At 39.9% G+C, this 21,881-nt stretch overlaps 1 pseudogene across 1 annotated transcript; it reads right to left on the bottom strand.

The window, feature by feature from the left end:
- Positions 1 to 9,309: 9,309 nt before the first annotated feature.
- Positions 9,310 to 19,695, bottom strand: LOC310904795 (ubiquitin carboxyl-terminal hydrolase 42-like; annotated as a pseudogene). The gene is made up of 15 exons: positions 19,467 to 19,695; positions 18,559 to 18,759; positions 17,362 to 17,472; positions 17,099 to 17,201; positions 16,868 to 16,935; positions 16,641 to 16,711; positions 16,024 to 16,106; positions 14,683 to 14,794; positions 14,182 to 14,322; positions 13,888 to 13,988; positions 13,286 to 13,427; positions 11,897 to 12,606; positions 11,438 to 11,526; positions 10,009 to 11,109; positions 9,310 to 9,508 (listed from the first exon to the last, which is right to left on the bottom strand). The product of its transcript is annotated as a ubiquitin carboxyl-terminal hydrolase 42-like (transcript).
- Between the last annotated feature and the right edge of the window lie 2,186 nt (positions 19,696 to 21,881).

Raw genomic sequence — 21,881 nt, 5'->3', positions numbered from 1 at the left:
CGTGGCCGTGATAGTTCAGTACCCTGAAGCCGACCGGACCCGTAACGGTCAATCGGCTACACCCCTTAATGCGACACTACTAAAGGAAGAAGACGACAGGGCTTGCATTAGGCACGAGTTGCATTAGGCTTTGCATGTGAAAACATCCCCAAATAATTTCACATGGATTTAACGTTTTTAAAGGGAAAAAAACAGGAAGGTGTAGTCTTTCTGTAAGCTACAGCCCTAGATAGTTAAGGCATCAGCATTCATTCCTTTGCTTGACAACAAACTATGAACATACAGAAGAGTTAAATATTTTCATTGCATTCTTAAAGGCGATTTTTCAGACTTGTGCTTCAGTTGTTGGAGTTGAAGAAATCGGTAGACGCCCTTACTTTTACGTTAAGACCAAAATCTTTATCTAAGATTGTGTTATCTAACACAACTAAACTCCCACCCCCACATGTCTTTTTGGAACTTCTGAAAGATCTTTCTGCAGTCCCACTCTGATGGTCTTTCAGTTGTTGAACCTGAGCTGTGCCTACCGCACCAACGAATGCTTTCATGACACAGTATTTTGTCAAAGCAGTTTTGCTTCTTGGAGCTACAGAAGCAGCTCTGGCTACATGATAGGGAACTGTGCTGCACTGGCAAAAGCAGACTTACTTACAGACTTAACACCACTTGCTAACTTGATCTATTTCAAATCTCATTTTAACTTTAAAGAGCAATCAGTTTTGCGGTTCCTGTCTTACTAAGTTGCCTTGTTTTGCATGGAAGGTCAGCCTGTGAATGTTTTGCTTTATTGCATGCTTCAAAAAAAGGCTGAGAGGAAGAGACTGGAGGAACCTTTTCTATTCTATAGACTTTCCCCCACGAATGTGGAATTGCAGGCTACTTGGATGAATGTTCGAATGTAAGGGAGCAAGCCTCAGCCAAAGGAGGTAGAATCCTTGCTTAAGAGGAAGTAGCAGTGTGGGGACATCTTTGCTTAATGGGAGCCGTTTAAACTCTTCATAGAAACTCAATAAGCTCTACATCTTATGTTTGGAAAGCAGTATGGTTACGCAGCTGCTAACCTAATGACTTGAGTCTTCTGCTCTGCAACCACGTTTTGTTTTCAAGCAGTGCATACATCAGTTTAGGCTTTGGACAAGGAGATTTGTAATGCAAATAGTGATAAACCAGAATCAGTGCTACTGACGAGTGTAATGGTGAAATGCAGCAAATCAAGTGTTCCTGGAGAACTGTGAGATTACAAAACCAATAAGCCATGAAGCACTTTTTTTTTTTTTTTTTAATCAATTCTTATATGCTGAAATAACACCTTCAAGAAAATCTGTTTATCCAGCCAGGCGACGGTGTCTACCTGTAAGCACAAAGGAAACGCCTTGAGAGTTCGTTTGCTGTATTTGAAGTTCTTATACCCTGCAGAAATAATTATTTAGAGTAACATGTAACTGAGGAGATCGTAGCAGGAAGTATATTATTTCTAGCATTAAATTGCTGCCCCGTTGCCAGTGCAATCTAGGGAGAGAACTGTATATAATAGTTAAACTCCCCTGGACTGACTTAAATTTTAAAATATTCTGACAAAGTAAGCTCTAAATCACTTGACATTTTGAACAGTTTTAAACGGGTACAAAACCGAAGCTTTATAAACCAAGCAGCATTTATAATGCTTCATATACAAAAACAATGCCTATTTTTAAGATTTGTTACATATCTATGTAGATACGCTTGCTGGAAAAGCCAGGTCTGTTGTAGACCAAATGCTGCAGATTAAGACTTGTGGCTTACCAGTTCCATTTCTGTATTTTCTTGGAAAATGTTTCGAGTTAGAGTTTAAATATAAAATGTAAATACTGTACAGATATATATTGAAATAAGTATTTCTTGGTGTACACAGGTGATTTGCATGACAAATACTCTGTATCGATCATTGTTAAAAACGCAATGTTCTGTGTAAATCCACTGCGTATTAATCTTTTCATTTATCATCAAGAGCTGTTACTTAAGCCTGGACATTCTCAAAAATAAAGCGTGAAACTATATACCATTGTGTAGCTCCTCCTTTATCAAGAGTACATGCAAGATAATTGCTCCTTTTTTTTTTCTTTCTAGAGGATGATTCAATTTTATAGCATGGATTATAACCGCTCTTGCAAGTGACCTTCTTTTAAGCACAACAGTTTAAATGATCAGGTTACAGAGAAAACCCTTTCACTGCAAAATAGATTCAATAAAGACTTGTGGCTTACCAGTTTCATTTCAAAACCCAAGGTGTTGGGTTTGATGGAAAAATGGTTGGTTTGGATGGTAAAAAGGTCGTCCGTTTTGATGGTAGGTTTAGTCTGAGTATTGAAGGCTTCCATCAGTAAGCTCTGCATCTGAAAGACAAAGGGAAGAAATGTCATTCCCTGTTGTGATACTCAACATGGAACTGTCTGGCTCAGTGGTTTTCTTTCTAAAGAGAGAAGTCACAAGCCTGCACACAGCTTGATCTGCTCTCTGACTACAGGGCTGAACTGACTGGAGAAGGCAGCTTCCAAAGCCCTCCCATTAAACTGACTGCATTTCAGTTCCATGCTAAAATTGGTCAACTGTACAGAATATTAGGACAAAGCTACCTGTTTTGATAGCAAACGGTAGACCTTAGGTAAGTTGCATTCATTTGAAGGTTTGACTGGACGGCATCCTTGTTTTACTAGTGATCTTGTGGTCAAGCTGACCAAATCCTAGCCACAGAACAGAAGCGTTCAGAAACTGGCTAGAGAGAGCACTTATTAGAGAGAGCAGGAATTTAACTGCTTTAACGCTGCTCTTTCTCTCACGTATCTGGAATTTCCTTAAATCACAAATTATCACTAGCTATCCTTGTTAATTTATTCAAAGTAACATGAGTCCAGGTGAAAAGGCACACTCTAACAAGTCCTCAGTTGTTCCTAGTCTGCTCCTAGCTTACTTGAGAGGTTCAATACAGTAAGAAATAAATAAATAAATAAATAACCTGCTGAAGTGGCCTTTTTTCAGATTAGATTCCACCATTCAGAAAATCCTGCTTAAGAGATGTTTTTTCTTTTCTTTGAAAGACTGACCTTCCCCCACATGAAACTAATTAGTATCTTTAGGCTTGATGAAATACATGAATTCCTCAATTTACCAAAATTGCTTTGCACAGCCCTCCCATCCTGCTTATGTTGCAAGCAGCGTATCTAAGTGGGGTACTGTTGGGGTACATCTCTTTCACTCATGTAGCCCAGTGATCCCAATGCCCTGGACTTGTGTAATGCGTGCAAGACATTTACTTTCTCCCTATACTTTTGACTGGTTTAGAATAAGCGAGTTCGCCATCTGCTGGCCAGAGAATTCACCGAAGCCCAAAGAGCATTAGAGCAGACGCATTTTCTTCTGTGCTATTCCTGATTTATCAGCTAGAAGAGACACAGTTTAGTACAATCAGGATTCTTTTGACATTAGTAGCATAAAAAGTCTATTTTTGCAACACTGGTATTTGAAAGACCTCCGTTCAGTCCCTAATTTTGTTCTTGATAATGGGACAGATTGTATTAATGTTTGCAAGAATGTGTGAACAACCAGCCTCCCCTCCATGTCGTATTTTAAGATTAAAACTTGTGGTCGTCCCTGTCTCAAAACACAGTCATGCTTTGCAACAATCGCACTCCCTCTTTAGCTTGAAGGAACTTGTCAGTGCCAGAATCTACTGACTATGGCAATTTACTTCATCATCCAAACCGGGCAGAATTTTTGAAAACCTCTTGCAAGATTTCACTTCTCCAAACATTATGTAGAAGACATTCAGCTGTAAAGCAAGAAGATGAAGTCCTTTGTTTCCTATGCCAGAATGACATTTTCAACACTGAACAGGATTGTCACCGACCGTTAACTGGTTGTTAAGTTGTGGCTAGGTATAAAATGTAGAAAATGTTTAAAAATAAAACTTGCCTTTGGATAGTGAACTGTCTTCTTCGGGGATTACTTCAGTTACCTGTAAGAGGAAAACAGATGATTTGGGGGGGTTGTTTGTTTTTAAGAACGGGTGCAGTCTTGCCAGTAATTTAGCTGGTATTTTTCAAAGTGACCTCTTAGAAACTTTACAGCACTGTTGAATCAACATGTCTCTAACCCTACAATTAAATAATGCTAAAAGATGCAGCAATTTATCTTCCTGCAAGTGCTTATTAAGATATCTGAGTAACTGCGACCGTGGCTTCATCACAGATATATATATATATATATTTAATACTACACACTTCTGCTCAGAAAGAAAATCACGGAAAATGTAAAATTTCATTTGAGATGCTGAATTTGTTGCAGTGTGAGATCTTCTTCATCACATGATTCTATTCGTAATTAAACCATATTATCTACTGAGAGACCAAGATTACGACAAGAACAGCACAGAGTTCAGCATGAAGCCGATCAGGAGCTCAAGTTTGTACTTATTTTTTTGTAAGGAGATGTACCAAGCTGGCTTTTTTATTGTTTCATCAGCACATTTCTAAGCCTATACGAGCAGGGGAAAAAAAAAAAAAAACAAAAAAAACCCAAGTAGAACAATTGCAGGGCTCCTCAGTTTACAGCATGAGGTCGCTTTTTCCAGGTGAAAAGCGGAGCCATAAGTGGCAGTACACTAAAGCCCTGGCACGTGGAGATCCGAGAGGAGAGCTGTTTGGCCCTCCTTTTCACTCCTGGGAACCACATACCTCAAAACCCACAGACTATGGGATATATCTCAGAGAAATCTTGGGAAAGGAGAGCATGAAGAGCATGTTTGTAAATTTATTTCTCCCTGGGCTTCTTCTGCTTCTCCAAGAAATACTTGTTTGAATATAACTTTGGCAGCAGTACTTATGCTGTTTTGCACCTACCACATTTAAAACTCCTACAAAAAACTGAAAAGTTAGACTGAAAAGCATCTCTTTCCGTTCTACTTTGTAAAGCTGCATGTTTTCCTCATGCAAAACAACAGGGGAATGGAAGCTAGAAAAGGAAATGCTGAATGTAAAACAAAACAAAACAAACCTCAGCCCTCCAGGACAAAAGCCGATAACTAAGTGCTTTCTAACATGCTGATTAGGTTTCAAGAGGATACCGCTTTAAATAAGTGTAATTGTCTGTCCATAGGCAGAAGCTGAATAATGGCAGGATGAATATCTATACTTAATTTTTTGTTACTGTCTTCCTGTAGCACACAGGGACTTGTTACGTTTAGGGAAAATGCTAACCTAATGGAGGGTTTAAACCATAAGCTTGTTTGTTATACCAAAATGACTGAGAGAACAAAGCATAAAGTGTTTTCAGATTTCTAGTACACCTTGATTGCTATCCATTAAACTTAAGACAGGTTAAACAAAGCACAGGAAATAAGAGAACTCCTAGTCCCACAACTGGCAAATTGTGCGCACACTTTCCATTCCTGAGAAAATAATACACAAACCTGAAAAATGCATTTAACTGAGAAAACGAAGACATCCTTGTCCTATTGGAAGACTAAGGTGACAGCTCTTGGGCTCAGTGATTTTCAGATAAGCTCCAGTCTTCAACTTGCAGACACCAGTGACAGCTCCTTTTTTTGCATTGAAAGGGAAAATGTTTCAACAACACATTGAAAACATACTTAAGGGACAAGAAACAAAATCAAGACTGCAGTGAGAAGGAAAACAGAAAAACAATACTGGGAAAAAAAAAAAAAAAGAGAAAAGAGAAAAGACCTTGGTCTTTGTATCGACCAACGAGATAAGCCTTACACATTTTTAAGTTTATTTTTGACGATTGATTGATGCGTTACCAGATATTAAGTACTAATCAAGAGCAAATATTAACACTAGTAAGAATAAATCCGATCCACCAGCCCTTATTCAAAATACATCAATTTCTAATTTGGAGACAACGTCTCTCTGACAAGGAAGTAGAAAAGCTGTAAATACCGATATAGTTTCCTCTCCCGATGTTCCATATACATACCGACGCTGTTCCTACACCTACACTCTGAGCATAAATTTATGTTGACATGAGTATCGGGTGTTATTTCTCTCTCTGTTTGCCTTGAGAGACTCTCCTCCTGTCCACTGAAAAGTAAACTCAAGATTCCAGATCAGTTAAGACAGTTGCTAGCCCCCCATTCAGAGTTCTGCAGCAGCACTGTTCAGATTTTTCAGCAGTCTCTTTACAAAATGACCACTTATAAGTGTACAAAAACACTTATCACCTAGCTTCTCAGTAGGTACACGTTTGGCCTCTCTTAAGCAGAGAGTCAATCACAGCTTAAGATTTTATACAAGATCCCATTTTCAAGTTTGGGGTTATTTCAGAAAATCTTTTTGCCTAGAAACAGTACTACTAGTAACACTTGAACTGGTTTGCCAGCACAACCTTTTACCCTGTTAGAAATGATGTTGACTTCTACCTTCATGTAGCATACATAGTGTCCTGTGCGACAGTTGATTCCATGATGCACCAGCACCGCATATAAGGCGTAGAGGAGTGGTTCTCCACTTGACTGAGACATGTAGGCTCAGAGGTCCAAATACTCAGGATATTTTACCTCCTAAAGAGAGACCAAGAAGATAGAAAAATTATATCAGAGTACTTCGCGGACTAGCCAGAGAAAAACACTTCCAAAAAACAGAGACTGGAATTATATGAATATATTTCTTGATTCACTAAAAATAAGTCTTCCCATAAGCAATGTTTAATACTAGAAGTTGCAGACAACTGTTTCCTGATGAATTAGCCTTCTCAGAGGAAAGTATATGCTTCTTGTCAAGCAGGGACTTTACTGATATTAAGAGAAAAATGAAAAAAAGAGAAAATGAAAATAAAAGCAGACCATTTCTCTATATTCTTAAGGTATATTCTTAATATACCTTGTTGATCTTTCCACCTGTGAAATCTGCAAATCTTTTCAGTGATATTGTGAGAACGTTGGAAGAACGGTGTATGGTAAATCTCTTGGATGCAGGAACCATCTTTTTACACCTTAAAAACAAGCAGAGACAAGTGTTTGAAAGCATCTTCTTTTTCGCCCCCAAAACAAACTCCTTTTAATGTCTCACGCATGCTTATGCTATTTGAATGATATTTACTTGCATCATGTGTTTGGTTTTTTCTTTTCATAAACCCATGCACTGCATGTCACGTTTGTTAATACAGAGAAGAAGGTAAGTTTTACCAACAACTCAGAGCACAGCGGGAACAGGAATCTCTCACGAAAGCATATTACCAGGGAGTTATAAAATATAAACAAAAAATAGTAAAAATGAGTTATATATAAGACTAATAACAGTTATCAGCAATGGAAAAAGTACCGTACATGTGCAAGGCCTTTCCTTTTAAGCTCACAAAAAGACAGAAAATTCTGGCTTTAAGTGTGACTGAACCGATCACACCTCAAAGAGCACGTTAAGGAAGGACCATGCAATTCAGATGTGAGGTGCTATTACAGTTCTTTCTCTTCCTCAGACATCACTTATGAGAATCCTGAATACGCTGCATGTTGCTTTCTAGGATCCGCAGGCTAAGACGAACCTGGGATTAAATTGCTTTAATAACCTATTGGACGCTCTTGATTCGACACCTTAATTTCCTTAGTATCCAACAACAAGAAGTGGATACTGCATTTTTCATTTAGAGGGGTCAGGCATGAATCCTACAGAACTGAGCCGGGCACTCTGTGCTTTTCTGAGGGGATGTTTGACTAACAGCTTGTTTTGCCAAACCATCTTATGCAAATGTTCAATTGTTTCTCACATACGTAGAAACATCTTACATATTGATCAGCACAGAGAGCGCCTGGACTCAACAGGCTTTCCCTGTGCACGGGTTAGGCTTAAGGGAGCTCATTTCGGACATTAGTCCACATCGACAGGTTTCACAGTTCAAGAGCTGTGCAAGACGCTGTTTAGTGAGCCAGCACAGGCTGCTAACATTCATTACCACAGAGCCAGCTCACATTCCCTGACACTCAATCTAACTTTGTTTCACAGTGAACGCTAGGACCTGCAGCAACCTGCTGCTGCCTTCCACTCCAAATCATTCTCCACAGCTCCTTGCTTCAGCTCACCACTACTTACTGGGCATGTCTTTTCACTTCTGCCAATATGAATATTTCAGCATGCAGCTACACGCCTAGGAAGCTTGACAAGCCATGGTGCAGACAATGCTACGAGAAAAGTCCAATATCAGCTAATAGCCACTCTTCTTAGATTTCCAAAACAGATGTAACGTTTTCAAGTTTGGGATTATTTCCGTGCACCAGTTGCTTAAACAAAATGAAGCAACAACAACAACAACGAAGCTGCGTCTCCTTATTTCTAAATGAAGTTAAAGGATAACTTATGCTCTAAGTCATGCAATACATAAAACTAATATCTAGCATTAAGACATAATTAGTTAATAATCTCACTCGCTACATTTGTAGCAATTCTCTCCATCCAGCTCTTCAGGTTTCACAAATAGTTCTAGAGCTCTGGTAACAGATGAAACCGCCTAGAGGAGCGAGAGAGAAGAGCGTAAAGTCACTGTAAATTCAAAATTCCAGAGACGCACTAGGAGTTTATAAGAGAACCTGACTAATACATACTTAAGCGATCTACTATGAGCACTGTCAAGAAGGAGGCAGAAAGAGCATGCTCAGCGTTTACCTCACCTGGAAGTCATTTTACTTTGAAACAAATCATTTTCCAGTAACGCAGACAGCATCTATAGTGTGCTTTGTCATCAATACTGGCAACAAATCCAGCAGTCTAACAATTAGATGTATATTGAGGTAGAACAACAAAGAAGTTTTGACAGTATCATAATTTGTGCAGACATAAAATTCTTTCCGCTTAAACCCAATGCAAATTTGGAGACTCTTTACATGGCTTCCATCAGCGCATTCCTCTATATTCTTAAACCTATAATAGCAGGGAAAAAAAGAAAAAGACAAAAAAAAAAAACAAAAAGGAGAAAAAAAGCAGGATTTTTACATAGTACATATTTTTACATATTACATAGTTTACATATCCCTCCACATGCTGTTCTGAATAATAGCCAAAATATTCATAGCCACTGTATTTGTTCTCCCCACACAGCTGAAAAAACAACATTTGAAACATATTTTTCAAAACATATTTTAATATCCAGCAGACTGTTCAGTCATCAAGCATTTAAAGACTGTTTTAGATAATCTCTAGATTAATCTAAAAGGAATCCCATAAACATGCTGCAGCCGCTTACCTTTAATATACTCGCTGGATGCGATGTTTCTTCCTTTCACCTGCACTGGAAGGCTTCCCTTCCTTGTGAGGTTGTTTACTGCCCTCACTTCTGCATTGCTCTCATAAAGAGCCATCTGGAGGATGGGATTCTTCCTTCTTCTCCCGGGTTTTCTTCTGGAAACGAGGATCTAAGTGTTCCAAGAAGCCTTTCACTTTCCTGATGTTTCTCCTTTTTCTTCTTTTTGTTACGCTTGCGATTGGCATTGTCAAAGTGGAGCGCAGAGAAATACAAATCATAAAGTCTGAAAGAAACATGCAAGTTAAAAAGAGAAAAAAAGATGTGGCACTTGTTGCATACAGGAAACTTTATTTATTTTACCACAGGCGATGATTTGCCGCATGTCAGCTATTTTGTGGTACTTTGTGCACATGTAACTTCCTTTAGATGCAGCAAACTTAAGCCCTCAGATTGAAGGACCATAGGTCCTGGTTGGTACACAGATCATTAACAATGGTTAGCTCTGGAATATGTGCAAGTAAAAAAAAAAAAATATTTTAACCTAATCCAGAATGGTGTGCAGATGTGATTCGAACTACGTGGTCCAAAGCTAGTGCTCTGACACAATTCAGCAATACCTTTCCTGTCTTCACTGATCAACCTAATGATCCCCAGTCATGATCCCCAGCCAGATTATGCTATCTAAATAACTCAGAAACTATGAAAAAAAAAAAACAAAACATGAGAAGCACCCAGAAAAGAATTAGGAAAAAAAATGCTGATTAGGCTGGAATCCCTGCTTACTTGGAATCCTTCTCTCCCTGTTTATCTTCAGACTTCTTTTTCTTCTAGAACTTCTTATATTTTTTCATGTTTTCACCACCTAAAACCTCCTTTTCTACCTTTCTGCGTTGCCTTTCTATTTCACTTTCACTACCTTCTGCACGAGTATATTGTCTTTTTCTGTTTCCTTCTTTTGCCTTTTTCTGGCGACAGTTCTCCAAATGAGCTGACACAGGTGGAAGTGCATGTCTCTCACGCGAATGTTTTCCAGAATGTTGCTGAGCTACTGAGCAACGATGTGAGTCTGCTCTGGGTGTGCTAAAGTGATGTACATCTTCCTCTTGCAAGAGGGAACCTTGAGGCCATCTGCTTTTGTAATGATAACGCTTATGTGACCTGCTGGAGTAAGTCTGAGTCAATTTGTCAAAGTCTTTATCACCGTGAGAGAACTTTCTCTCTCTACTGTCTCCTGCTGCATGAGGTGAATAGTAATCCTTGTAATAGCTACATTTTTCCCATTTCCGTGGTTCATCTTGATAGTATCTTTCTCTGCTCCAACTTCTTTCCCCTTTGGAATGGTAATATCTAGCGCTATCTTGTTCTGATCTTCCTCTGCTTCGAGATCTGTACTTTGAATATTTTACTGGTCTTCTGCCATTATCAGGGCTGTTCCTTTCACTATGGGAAGATCTGTACCTGCTTCCCTCCCAATACTCCTGCTTGTGACGCTTTTGCTTAACAACTTCCACACTCCGAGAGCACCTTCTCTTGCTGGAATGACCATCTTTTTGACTCTCCTTCTCTTCAGTAGGAGAATGTTCCCTCTTTCTCTGGTAACGCTCTTTGTCAGATTTTTTAGTCTCGTCCTTTGTATCTTGGCATCTATCTGTAACAGCTAAGGAGGAAAGGTTTTTAGAACTACATTCACTGTCAGACTTTAGAGGGGAAGTTTGCCGCAATTTCTCACCAGTCTCAGAAGACTCTTTGATGTAGAAAACATTTTCTTCTGAAATCAGTTCATGTTCTTTTGATCTTCTTGGTTTCTCCTTGTCTCCACGGTCATCACATTGGTACTGTTCAAGGTATTCATCATTCTCAGTAGATTTCGGAGGTCCCGGGACACTGCACAAAATAAAAACACGTTTCCGTCTCCCTCCACCTGCTGCTCTGAGAAAAAAGGGGTGGGGGCGACGGGGGAACAGCCAATGTTTCTCCAGATAATGGAGAAAAATGGAAAAACATTCTATGAAGAAACACAAGTTCTCCGCGAGGCACCAGCCTGCATCAGAGTGCTATGCACAGTGTCGATCATTAGTTCTGTTTGCAACACTGGCCATACAGTACGGAATTCTACTGATTTAAATCCTTCCATTAAATAGTATTAGTAGACAGATAAAACCGCAATGAACTTCCATAAAATCTTGTCTTAATCAGACTGTGCTCATTTTACCTTCTTTCCTCTGACAAGCTGTTCAGCTGGCTGGCCGTGAGGGATTCCATGATGACTTCTCGAGGGACTGGAGGCATAGCTCCAGGCATCTGCAACTAAAACGCACAAGTCAGCAGACAGAAAAAATACCATTTGTGCTGAGGACTAGTCTTCTCAGAATTTCTACATTAAATGCTAAGCAAGATCGCTTTGTGTTGTATGCATTATCTACACTTCAAAGATAACGCCAACTCACCTCCCAAAATCTACTTTATGAAACTTAAGAATTTTTATCTCAGCTCAGCTTAAGCTGACAAGTTCTAATGTCAGCTCAGCTCTGCAAATTCTAATGGCATAATATCACAAAGGGTTACGATCAAATTTGTGCTGTGTTTTCTCAGCATTTCGCCTGAATTAGGAACATGATAAACACTCCCGAATACATCGTGGGTGAGAAATTCTCGATGGAGCAAACTACTATGTTTCAAGCAATCCGTTTGTTTTAGAAAAGAACATCTCACAAGGTTTAACAGGTTCAACTTGGCAAGTGGAATCATCAAGTTTCAGTCCGTTTTCTTTAGATTCATGAACTAAACTAATAGCACCATTCAGTGAATCAGTGTTTGGCAGCTCATGCTGGGATCTTCCTTCATCAGCATTCTGACAGGAAGAATGGGAATTCTGCGATGTACGGACTACCTTTCCAACCAAAATTCCACATTGCATTGCAATTCCTTTTAAATAAGCCCTTTGACTCCTCCTCAGATTTTCCTGAAGATTCTGCACCGTAAGGGACTGTGTTATCAGAGCTGAGTTTAGGATTTCCATTCACCTTTGGCTCCACAAAAATTTCAGCAGAAACTCTTTTTTTTTTTTTTTTGTATTTGTATTTGCTTCATTTGCTTTACCGAATTTGTGATTGTGGATGAAGGAACAGCCTTGTAGAGATCTTCATCCTCCACAGCACTGCTAAGACAGTCAGGCTGTGACACAGTCTGACGAGCAGGCAATTTATTGTGAATACTGATGGTGATCTTCTGGTTTTTTGACGTATCAGTAATTGAAGGCCTGGTAATCGCCTGTTCTTGAACACAGGCCATTGGTGGTGCTGAAGATGGCCTTTTTAGGGTGACACCAGTGGTATTTGCATCCTCTTTTATGGATCCATTTCCATTTAAACGACTTGAATTCTGTATTTAAAAAGAAGAAATTGCAAGACGGGTTAATGCAAACACTCCATTTAACATTTTTAAACATGTCATTCTCCTACTAAGTATTTCTACAAATGGTCTTAACACCTAAAAAGCAAAAAACACTGCCCTTAAAAGATAAATGCAAGTCCCATAAGTGTATTTAATTCCTGCTTTTGGTTTACTGCATATTGATATCAAATTAACATCATTTTTGAAAACCATCCAAACAACTTAACATTGCCTAAAGCTATTCCCAAATATATTTAGTTTCCCCTTTAAACATACCCCAAAAAGCCTGGAATAATTGTTCTGGTGCTCAGGAATAAGACAATTTGGTTTCCCTGTCTTAGCTAAAGTGACGTCGATAGGAAAAACAAGTCCTCTTTTAAATGATTCGAGGATTAGTACACTCTACTTAAATTGTCAAAGAGCGTAGCTCTCTGTGCTTTACAAAGCTGTCTAGGAGGTATAAACAATGGAGTCGCATGGCTGCGCAATTCAGCAGTAACCACTGTTTGAATGACTCTGGCTGTAGCATGAGGGCTGTGAAGACAGCTGCAGCGTGGGAAGGAAAACAAAACAAAGATGCCAAAAACCAAACAAAAAACCCCACACCAAACCCCAAACCCACTGTCCGTTTGGTGCCATTATCTGCCCTCCCGCTTCCCTAAATTACCTTAATCATATGAGGAGGAAGTCGTGGTCCCAGAAATCCAGCCTGCTTACTGTTAGCCCCCCGCTGACCAGGGGGGAATGAACAGGGATAAGACGGTGCTGCTAAGTAAAAAGCACGTTCTCCGAGCATCAAATCATAGCGCCTTCAGAAAAGAGCAGTGATCTCAGTTTAGTTTTTCTTTCGGCCTACTCTTGGATTAAATCCCATCCTATAATTTTATAGGAACAGTTCATACGATATGGAAGCCTTCTCTACAGAAGACTTAGCCAAGACTACAAACTGAAAAGTAGGTAACAGTCTTCCTACTATGACTATCACTTTCAGAGCAATAATTCATTCTTACACCACAGATGGCCTTCATTTCTCTCCTTCTCTAAATTAGCCAGCTACAGATAACACATATACAGCAATTTACACAAGTGCTGCAGTTTAAGGCCAAGCAACAAAAGATAATAAATGACAGAGAATTTCAGGTTAGACAGAACTGAATTAGAGAAATAATCATCTTTTCCTGGGAGAGAAAGAAAAACACTTGCAAAAAGAAAAGTATCAATAACAGGAGAGTAAATCTCTTCTGAACACATTTGAATACTTGTTATTACCTGATATAAAAAAGTAAGTAAGCTTGCTGACCAAGAACTCTTTTAATGTCAGTACGGACTACTTTTGCATCATTCATCTGATACCAAAGTCCATTACCAGCCTGCAAATAAAGACAACGATATCTTTAGATGAATTGCATGTTTTCCAAATGAAATCACAGATAGCAATAAAATACACACGTGTCAAATAAACATATAATGAAATCTTTTTCCCTAGAAACAGTACTACTAGTAACACTTGAACTGGTTTGCCAGCACAACCTTTACCCTGTTAGAAATGATGTCGACTTCTACCTTTATGTAGCATACATAGTGTCCTGAGCGACAGTTGATACCATGATGCACCAGCACCGCATATAAGGCATAGAGGAGTGGTTCTCCACTTGATTGAGACATGTAGGCTCGGAGGTCCAAATACTCAGGATATTTTACTTCCTAAAGAGAGACCAAGAAGATAGAAAAATTATATCAGAGTACTTCGCGGACTAGCCAGAGAAAAACACTTCCAAAAAACAGAGACTGGAATTATATGAATATATCTCTTGATTCACTAAAAATAAGTCTTCCCATAAGCGACGTTTAATACTAGAAGTTGCAGACAACTGTTTTCTGATGAATTAGCCTTCTCAGAGGAAAGTATATGCTTCTTGTCAAGCAGGAACTTTACTGATATTAAGAGAAAGAATAAGCCGTAGTCGTTAGTCTACAATTATTGTCTGAAAATATTAACAACTTTCAGCTTTGGGGGATGTCCCATTACATGATGACAAAGTTGCATTACAGCGGGAAATATACCTTGTTGATCTTTCCACCTGTGAAATCTGCAAATCTTTTCAGTGATATTGTGAGAACGTTGGAAGAACGGTGTATGGTAAATCTCTTGGATGCAGGAACCATCTTTTTACACCTTAAAAACAAGCAGAGACAAGTGTTTGAAAGCATCATCTTTTTTGCCCCCAAAACAAACTCGTTTTAATGTCTCATGCATGCTTATGCTATTTGAATGATATTTACTTGCATCATATGTTTGGTTTTTTCTTTTCATAAACCCATGCACTGCATGTCACGTTTGTTAATACAGAGAAGAAGGTAAGTTTTACCAACAACTCAGAGCATAGCGGGAACAGGAATCTCTCACGAAAGCGTATTACCAGGGAGTTATAAAATATAAACAAAAAATAGTAAAAATGAGTTATATATAAGACTAATAACAGTTATCAGCAATGGAAAAAGTACTGTACATGTGCAAGGCCTTTCCTTTTAAGCTCACAAAAAGACGGAAAATTCTGGCTTTAAGTGTGACTGAACCGATCACACCTCAAAGAGCACATTAAGGAAGGACCATGCAATTCAGATGTGAGGTGCTATTACAGTTCTTTCTCTTCCTCAGACATCACTTATGAGAATCCTGAATACGCTGCATGTTGCTTTCTAGGATCCGCAGGCCAAGACGAACCTGGGATTAAATTGCTTTAATAACCTATTGGACGCTCTTGATTCGACACCCTAATTTCCTTAGTATCCAACAACAAGAAGTGGATACTGCATTTTTCATTTAGAGGGGTCAGGCATGAATTCTACAGAACTGAGCCGGGCACTCTGTGCTTTTCTGAGGGGATGTTTGACTAACAGCTTGTTTTGCCAAACCATCTTATGCAAATGTTCAATTGTTTCTCACATACGTAGAAACATCTTACATATTGATCAGCACAGAGAGCGCCTGAACTCAACAGGCTTTCCCTGTGCACGGGTTAGGCTTAAGGGAGCTCATTTCGGACATTAGTCCACATCGACAGGTTTCACAGTTCAAGAGCTGTGCAAGACGCTGTTTAGTGAGCCAGCACAGGCTGCTAACATTCATTACCACAGAGCCAGCTCACATGCCCTGACACTCAATCTAACTTTGTTTCACAGTGAACGCTAGGACCTGTAGGAACCTGCTGCTGCCTTCCACTCCAAATCATTCTCCATAGCTCCTTGCTCCAGCTCACCACTACTAGAAAATGAAGCAACAACAACAACAACAAAGCTGCGTCTCCTTATTTCTAAATGAAGTTAAAGGATAACTTACGCTCTAAGTCATGTAATATATAAAACTAATATCTAGTATTAAGACATAATTAGTAATAATCTTACTCGCTACATTTATAGCAATTCTCTCCATCCAGCTCTTCAGGTTTCACAAATAGTTCTAGAGCTCTGGTAACAGATGAAACCGCCTAGAGGAGCGAGAGAGAAGAGCGTAAAGTCACTGTAAATTCAAAATTCCAGAGACGCACTAGGAGTTTATAAGAGAACCTGACTAACACATACTTAAGCGATCTACTATGAGCACTGTCAAGAAGGAGGCAGAAAGAGCATGCTCAGCGTTTACCTCACCTGGAAGTCATTCTACTTTGAAACAAATCATTTTCCAGTAACGCAGACAGCATCTATAGTGTGCTTTGTCATCAATACTGGCAACAAATCCAACAGTCTAACAATTAGACGTATATTGAGGTAGAACAACAAAGAAGTGTGACAGTATTACACTTTGCGCAGCAATAAAATTCTTTCCCCTTAAACCCAATGCAGACGTGGAGACTATTTACAGGGGTTCCACAGAAGGACAAAGTCCAATCCACTTTCTAACCACCACCAAGCTCTTATATTTTAACATTGTACGTGGTTTGGTTTTTTAAGTTAAACAAGTTTAATTTAGAAAGTTATACATGTACTTAAACATCATGAATTATATTTACAAAACCTCCTACCTTTACATCCAAAGTGATATCAAGAAATGCCTCATACGTATCCGAAACTGCTTTGCAATTCAAGCACTTCACTGGAAGCAAAATATAAATGCTTAACAACACGTGAAGGAGACTAACTGTCCACATTCAAGTTGTCGATAGATACTACTTCAGACAAACTACAGACTGCTTTACTACCGACAAAAGACACAGATCAGTTCTAAGGACAGGAATATTTTTAAAAGTACCTCTTGATCTTAGAAATCCTCCAAATATTTGATGAATGATGGTGGTAGCTTGAGAAGATCTGTCCAATCTGGAAATAAATTATAATCAGACCTCAGAAGATTTAAGGCACACAGTTAACTCTTCAAAGAGTTTTATGAAAACCAAGGATGACCTAGACTTTCAGTTTTGATAGTAAATAAAGGCCTAAAAGGTGCTAGAGAACGTATAAAAGTGAATTTGTTTATGCTTACTTGGTGCTTCCATTCAAGCACGCTTCCTGCATAGCATCAACAGTATAGCGCAAGAACTCGTGTGCGTCTTCTTGACTGCCAAAACGGAAATGTTGTCCTATTCCTAAATAAGAAGATGATAGTATTCACCTCATTTAAAAATGAAGTAATTCTCCTGTTTCTAAAATCTCTCTTCTTTACAGTGTTAAAACCATTTATACACATCAAATAATTATTTGAAGATTACAAGATGCTGAAAAAGAAACACATCTGAAGCCACTTACGACTGAGATTATTGATAACACGCGTAGGCTCGATGGCATCAACAGTGCAACGCAGGGCCTGGTTAATGTGAGTCTCCATCGTGCACATCATGCAAAAATCTTGTTCACGACCTGAAGAGTGAAAGAAGAAAGCATCCCAGTCTAGCGAAACAGACATAACTACAAACAAACATATAAGTAACATTTAAACTATAGATACAATATCCACTCTCCTTGTCCCAACAGTCTCCTAACATTTCATTTCACACAACTTTATAGAATAAAAATATCCATTAAGCCTGTATTCAAGTGCATTTTGTGATGAGAAATCTAAAAGACTACTGCAAAGTCACGTTTGTAAAGGCTGACAGGAATGTGAACTCCACAGGTTGCAAAATGTATGAGGAAAGAATATTTGACCTTGATGATACAGCATTAAGAGAACGTGGGTTATTTTCAGCACAGTGCTGTCAGGTGAGCTTCATGATACAGAGCTACGAGTCCTTTGGGAGAAAGGAAAAATTACAGTAATGTATGTAATAGTACTTCTGCCCTCCTTTTTTCAACAGGATTCTCAACTGAAACGATTTCTATATACAGGAAGAAAACAGTTAAATTTCTAGGTATCGATACAAAGATACCAGCCTAAAAAGCATACAGGTTTAGTACAACATTTACTTTATAGTACAACATTTTATTTAGGACAAAATCAGTCTAGATTTTAATACAGTCCCACAAAAAAATCTAGTCGTGTTCATAACAGCTCATATTGCTTTCTAGGTTTTTTTTTTTTTTTTTTTTTTTTAATTGGTTCAACAACGAACAGACCATTTATTGTAGTGCATTATGGAACCTCGGCTGTGCAGACTAAAGACCTATGATGCCAACATCCTAAATTTTATTGCCTTTCTAGCAGCAGGAAGCCCAAATAGCCCAAATGCCAAATGTTCATTAAATGCATTACTGTCCAATGCACTTCATTATTCCCATGAAGCAAGAAAAGATCCTTTTAAAAAAACAAACAAACAAACAAACAAAAAAAACACATGGTGCATTAAACGCACTCCATATGCTATTCCGAGCCCACTGCTAATACAATGCTCAAAGCCAGCGTCTACAGGTAAAATCAGGCAAGTAAGTTTGTCTCACAGAATCACTGCTGTTCTTTCACCTTCACAGCTATCCAACAGATTTAAAATACTGTTAGAAAGTACTCACATGACTGGCTGTGCTCAAGAGAAAGCATGTAATTGGCAAGTGGGGGGGTGTAGGTCAAACACTGTAGAGTAGCATTAAGAAAACACGTGTTGCCAAGATTGTACAGGCCAACTCCAACACTTTGTGTTTCTTGCCAATCCATACGTATCTTCTCAGGTGGAAAAAGAATCCTTTGTGGCGGAGCAATTCCATCATTAACAACTGCAAGAAAGTTATATTTAAAAAGAGATTTTGTTTGTTTGTTTCTAAGAAAGGTATTAAGTATATATAGGTATAGTGAATATATAAAGTATATATAGGCATAGTAAAAATACTATTCTGCGGGAGCACCTAGAGGAACTAGCTACAATCCAAAACAGAAAAACTTATTGCAGACACCTTTAATACCGCCATCTTCAAATTGGCTGGTCAACACAACGTTTTGGGAAAAAAAAGTTTAGTCAACCATTTTAATTTCTTCCTTATTATATGCTTTTTTCCTTATTATAACTTCAACCACAAACTTAGACTTGAAATTATATGGTAATAAATGCAAGGACAATGTAAAAACAAATAACTAGGAATGACGGTACCCCTACAAATATCAGATCTTTTCCTGAGCAATCTTAACATTCAAAAACCTGTGAATAATGGAACCTGTGAATAGCAACAATCAAACACTTTTCTTTGCAAAACAGAAAAGATATGGATGAATCAGTGCATTACAAAATGCTCCCCACATTTCTCTGTCGACTGTAAATATATCAAAATTAATTTCTGTAACGTCAGTCACTTCAGTTGCCTTAGGAGAATCGCTTTGGAAGTCTTTATTCACAGTAGTCCCGTTCTCTATCAGTGCAACAAGCAAGAACTACCACTTTCTACTTTTGTTTTGAAGAAAACGGAGGCAGGATAAAGCGCACACTTACTTAGATCTCTTTGGGCAAAAGGCTTAGATTTTTCAGAGGATCTACAATAAATAGCACCTCCACATCCTTGGGCCACAGAGACTTGGCTTGAATCTTCTGCAGGTGGTATCCGGCCCCAGTTTGCGGTGCGTGACATCAGTTTTTTAGTACTCGGTTTCTTGGATTTGCCAGACCGCCTTGAAGATGGCTTTTTAGACTTTGAAGATTTGGGCTTGTTAACTATGGTCATTGTTCTCATCTGCGACAGAGACAAATGTTCTGGCTGACGTAAGAATACCAAGAAGCATTCCAAGAAGAAAAGAGTAGTAGAAGTCCTGTCACTTAATCTCAAAGAAACGGCCTTGAAGAACTAACTTGCTGGTATGAATGATTTAAAAGGAATCCCCAAACTAAACACACAAAGGAAAAATTTCCATCAAAACTCTATCAGTATTACTTTTAGCTTCTGCAGAACTAGTGGCTGATGCCATTTCTTTCACTTTCGTAGGATTTTAATCCATTACAACTCTGGAGTCTTTTTAATATAAAAATGCAAATGACATTCTCTGAGGGGAATCAGTTATTTATTGCATTTTTGGAGCTTTGCAATTATCTATTAATTATTACCTATTATCTAATAGATAATGGTTGCGATTTATATATAATTGTTGCTCACGCTAGTAATGGAGCACTATTACTTTACTGCCTGCGCTTTTCTGCTTCGTGTGCACAAAGGTACCTGCATTTCGCTGCTACTTTACTTCTGTCTTTCCAGGGCTCACCCTCTACCTCACTGTCTACTGCACCAGTCATGATGGCTTGGTTGTGATTCTATAATGAGCCTAGCTTTTGAATACACTTTTTCTGGGCGTCACTTTGTGATAGCAAGTTAATTTGTGAGGGCTTATCACCTATGACCTGCTTCTCAGTAGGTACACGTTTGGCCTCTGTTAAGCAGAGAGTCAATCACAGCTTAAGATTTTGTCCAAGATGCCATTCACGAAACTGAGTTTAACCTTGACAGAACTGAGTTTAACCTTTAAACCTGAAGCTCCGTTAAAGAATAAAGCAGCACCCAAGCCAGGAAATAGAAGTTAATCGTCACTTTACCCTGAAACGCACGTAAAGCCGGTGAGCTATTCTGTGCTGGCAGGATTGCTGCCGGGATGGCCGACGAGGCGGCGGGCACAGGGGGCCACAGGACCTGCTCCCCGGGGCCACAGGTCCTGTCACAGGGGGCTGCCGGGGGTCTCCAGGCGCCGGGAACAGCGGCAACAGCGGGGACAGAGGGGACAGCAGCGACAGCAGCCGCCACCTCAGCCGAGGCCGTCTCCACAACTGCCACAACGGCCTCGGAACGCCGCCCAACTCGGAGCTCCAGCGTGACGCCTTTTCAACCTGGCCGCGGTGCTCACGGCTAAAAGCAGAGCGTTTCCTCCGGCGTGTCTTTACTGTCGGTGCCGGACCGGCCCTCACCCCGAGCTCTCCCTGCCGGGAGGGCTTTGCGGTTGGGGTTTCCCTCCCGCCGCCGCCGCGGGCAGGCCCCGCGCGCAAGCTGTCCGCGCTGGGGAGCGGCATGTCGCCCGCGGCGAGAGCCCGAGGGCGCGACACGAAAAAGCCCCGACACGAAAAAGCCCCGACGTGCGGGCGAGGCGGCGGGGAGACGGCTCTGAGGGAGCGGCCGCTTCGCCCCGCCGTCCTCCTCCCCTCCCGGGCCGCCCCGCCGAGCCCCGTGCGCCTCAGGTGCTGCCCTGAGAGGGCGCTCGGGCACTGGGACAGCTGCCCAGGGCAGTGGTCGTGGCACCGAGCCTGACGGGGGTCCAGAAGTGTTTGAACAATGCTCTCAGACATAGGCTCTGCTTTTGGGGTGGTCCTGTGTGGAGCCAGGAGTTGGACTCGCTCATTATTGTGAGCCCTTTCCACCTTGGGATGTTCTCTGATTCTAGGTCAGCAATCCATTATCTGATGAGAGGTGTGGAGTCATTCGAAGGGAAGAGAGACCAAAACACTTCTGGTTTCCAGAAGCGGGTATTTGGTAACCAAACCGATGATTCCTTTTCTTCTAGAGCGAGTAGCAGCAGGGATCCGCTTTACAATATGCTGGCAACAAGGAAACGAAGAATTGCAAACAAGACGTAGGACTTGAGCAGCAGCTTGTATACATGCATCAGCTTATGAATGAGCACACAGCTGAGCGATAATGCAAAAATTGGACAAACTAAGAGAAGACGTTAACTGTAAATTTTATAGGTATACACTTTACTATGACGTAAGAACTGGGCAAGACCTTTCAGGGAAAAGAGCTGTTGGCATGTAATTTGAAGTAAGCTTCAAATCCCAGAGGATGATTTTGTTGGAACTTTATTCAGCTGAAAACGTGGAAGCCTTGTTTCTGCTTGTGTTAGTTACAGCTCCAGTTTACTTTGGTTGGGAGGG

This window comes from Anser anser, assembly GCF_964211835.1.
Source record: "Anser anser genome assembly, chromosome: 10".
NCBI lineage: Eukaryota > Metazoa > Chordata > Aves > Anseriformes > Anatidae > Anser > Anser anser.
The sequence above is the reverse complement of the archived record's forward strand: the minus strand, read 5'-3'. Positions and strand labels throughout refer to the sequence as shown.